This window comes from Micropterus dolomieu, linkage group LG17, assembly GCF_021292245.1.
Source record: "Micropterus dolomieu isolate WLL.071019.BEF.003 ecotype Adirondacks linkage group LG17, ASM2129224v1, whole genome shotgun sequence".
NCBI lineage: Eukaryota > Metazoa > Chordata > Actinopteri > Centrarchiformes > Centrarchidae > Micropterus > Micropterus dolomieu.
The window spans coordinates 23,567,766-23,571,616 of NC_060166.1; the positions used below are offsets into that span (position 1 = coordinate 23,567,766).

At 37.0% G+C, this 3,851-nt stretch overlaps 1 long non-coding RNA gene across 1 annotated transcript; it reads right to left on the reverse strand.

Annotated features, from left to right (window-relative positions):
* Nucleotides 1–619: 619 nt before the first annotated feature.
* Nucleotides 620–2,394, reverse strand: LOC123986309. Its single transcript, XR_006828841.1, has 3 exons — nt 2,359–2,394; nt 1,433–1,554; nt 620–736 (listed from the first exon to the last, which is right to left on the reverse strand). It is a non-coding gene; the product is annotated as an uncharacterized LOC123986309 (long non-coding RNA).
* Between the last annotated feature and the right edge of the window lie 1,457 nt (nt 2,395–3,851).

Genomic DNA, 3,851 nt, shown 5'->3' on the forward strand with positions numbered 1-3,851 from the left:
GAATCAATAGTGAAAGCCTGAGGAATAGCTAAATAACTGTGAAATTGTGGACAGTGTTGCCAGTGGTCTCTGTACAAGGATTTATTGATTCGGTGAGGGCCAAAAGGTCATTCTTGAACTGAATCTGATGCAAAACCCTACTTTATTTTATGGTATTATTTAGGTGGTGATGTTTGAGTGTAGAGGCACCAAAAGTCATCTTAGTCTTGTAAATTAAATACCTCTATTTTCCTTTGCTGTCCTCCTCTGAGACACTATACGCAAACATAAGACACGTGACTAAGCTTATATGCTTACATGCTGAGTTGAGCTTGGTTGCTGACCTTTCCACATGCTCCGTCTCGCCATTAGATCACAGAAGATTAGAAAAGCTCATTTATGATGAAAAATTCCTGCCACATAGCAGCATCCAAATAGCAGAAAAAGTTTATTTTTCTTCACAAACTACTATCAATGTTTCTGTGAATAATGAAATCCACAGAGGAGCAGTCCAGAGTGGATGTGTCATGTGCCGAATGAATGTGCAGCGTATTAGCTGTAAGGAATCAATTGCTTTGGTGCGTCAGCATGGCAATGTGTGTGACAGCAACCATACAGAAGTTCAGATCTCTTTACAACTAACCTCATCAACTTTGCTGCTCCTCCGACTGTGTGACACTGAGTGAACCTGCCAAGGCAAAGGCTGGGACACCATGTAAGGCAAAGGGTCCTGTTGCCGTGCAAAACGTACCCCTATCTGAAAGGGAAAAAAGGAGTCTAGGTAAGAGGTGGCACTGTGTGTGTCGAAGGCTGAAACATAAGCAAACTCATCACTCACTTTTACAGTAGAAGGCCCATTTTTTTGAATATCTTTCCCACAGGTCTCAGGATTAATTATAAAAATAAATGTGAAAAACATTACATTAGTTTGGCCCACTTTGGCCCATGTTTTTCAGTGGTACATGACTTTGCACTGCTGAATTTGCTAACATTTTGACACTTTTTTTAGATAATAAGTGGACAGGAATGCTGCACATTAAAAGTTTGGTTTAACATCACATTAATATCATTTGGATGCTGTCGATATAAGTCTAATTATAATTTGACTTTGACAGCCTGTTTTAACATCACCCTAATCACATTCTGATGCTGTGTACATAAACCTGATTTATATTTGACATTGACACCCTGGTGGGTGAGAATACAATGTTATGGTTGCAGCAAAAACACAGTGCACTTTACCCACAAATGTATTCCTTCTAATATGGAAATATTCCTCATATTTGTTAATACAAATATACACAATATTTTAATATTGAAGACAGTTTAAAACAACCAGAATATTAGCATAACACATTTAATACATGTTAAAACTAATCTCCCATAATTATAATGAACTGAATTTCTATTTCTATTCTTATTTGTATTCAGTCTATCATTCTAATCATCTTACCGATTCTACGACTCTGACCATCACATACATGGCTGTTAGCATGGTGATCAACATCTTGACCACTATTCCTTGAGCGTCTCCTTAATGTTTTCTTCGGTTTTCAATTACTTTCCTCAGTCCTGCTGGAGAAAAGATCCACACAGGAACAGATCTGAACAATCAGGAGTGCAACATGGGGCTGCTCAGTGGAAGGGCAATTGAACGCGCAGTGTTGTGAATGTCCACTCACACAGGTACACAGACACAAACATGCGCACGCACTCCATTCTCACAGTCTGTGACACACGAGGGTAAGACTGCTAAAGAGCTTTGCAGGACAGAAATAGAGAAGCCGTAAATCTTTTCCTCTGCACAACACTTATCCTCCCAGACCAGGTTTTATTCAGACATGTAGGATTAAAAAAAGAATACTTCTCACTGATCATTTTATTTGCATATCATTTTATCTTCCTTTTATTTCATTTTTGCGTGCCAATTATACAAGCTCATGTGTTACACTGGTGTGACTCAGGGTGAACCTGTATGGCATTTTTGACATAGGTACCACTTTCTAATGAGGCACCTTTATGACGTGTTTATATGTTGTAACTACTGAATTTTATAATGGTTATTAAATGAATTACTCATCCTGTACCAATAAGTAATAAGATGCGGTTAAAATGTTAGTAAGCCATTGATAAATTCGTAATAAGTTTTTAATCCTCCACAAAACTCCACAAACCTTTTCCATAAGATGGTCATTCTGTGCAATAAATCAAAGGGAGTTTTCACAACCTGGCAACCCAAAAGTTGCTCTCATTAATGGCCATTCATGACAGCTTTTTGTTTCACAACAAGCCTCTTATGAATGGTGGTTTATTAGAAAGTGGTACCAACATGAACAATTAGGTTAATGTAGTGTAGATAAATAAATGATGCCCACTTACTTTCAATAAGATTCAAGATAAAGTTGGCTGATGATGCTTTGATAAAAACAAAAAGTATAAATCGGATTAAATAAATTAAATTCTTTTTAAATTAAACTCAAAATAATTATTAAAAACTTAAACTGCTAATCTCATCTGAAAATTTTAATTATGCTGTCTATATGCACTTTAATTTTTATTTATTTATTACTTTCAGCTCTAAACAGAACTTCATGAACATCCATACAACACATCACCAAACAATACAACACTGAACAAAGACAACACAAACAGTTGTCAGGGGCAGTTCAGACATGTAAACAATCTCAATCTCAGTTATTCGTTAACTAAACATTTCAGTTGATTGTTGGCATCATGTTTCTTTTCAAAGATACCACCTTTAATCTGAAACCATTATTCTTTCCCAGGAGAATGCATCTGTTCTTTGTACAGTCCCCTTTTAGTTCCCTTGGTTGTTCCCAACATATCCCATAATGTCTATTAAAAAATTGCATTTACATTATTCCAGTAAGGCTTTAGTTTACTGCAGCTCCAGAAAACAGGGGTATAGTAGGCATCCAGATTGCCACAGAGCCTCCGAAATTGCTCTGAAGCTGCTGCATATGCGACCCAGCTCAATACAATTCTTTCCCTCTTGTGTTTATATTCCCTAATTATCTTGTATTTGCACTTTCTACATATTTTAGGTTGGCCCTTCCCACTGATATTGGGAAAATATAATAAGAAGGAGAGAAGGGTGAAAACTGGGAAAGACAGTTTGAATCCACCTGTATTTACAAAACGGAAAACCATATTTTTTTGCAGCAAACGTGTCTGAGTTAAATCTTTTTCTCTACCTGAAATACATATAATTACATAAATGTTTTTAGCAAATCATGGCATTTTGTAGGGTCATAGAAAAGTTAGATTTTGGCTGGCTGTGAACCAAACTCTTTTGGGATTATAAAGTTGAAGTTGAAGTACAGGATATTGTATTTAGATAAGGACTCTTATTTACTGAGATTGTGCTCTCTGCAAGTAGTATGCCAGGTATGTATTTGTAATAACCAGATATCTGAGAGATCACACATGACCAGGGTTTTGTGCGTCATTGTGTGGAGCCTCACCTCTGACACTTGCAGACCAATGATAATCTTTTGGGCAGGTGTCTGCCACCAGGCCCTGCACTATAGACAGACACGGTCTGCTGTTATCTGAATATCAAGCCTGTCATGTAAAGAAGTTTTACGTAATCACTTATTTCACTTGTTTACATGTTCCTTGATATGTGATCAGTGTGTGTGTGTGTGCGCATGTGACTGTTGTCTATTTCATAGGATTAGATCTAGCAGGAATGTGTCTTGTCACTGAACCGACTGGTATAAGAGCTCTCCTGACAGAGAGACACAATGACCTAGCGACAGAAGAAATGTGAAGGATACTCGTTTTCTTTTACCAAACAATTATGAGGATAAATAGGTAAGAGCATTATGATTTTAGTATCACAAAGATTA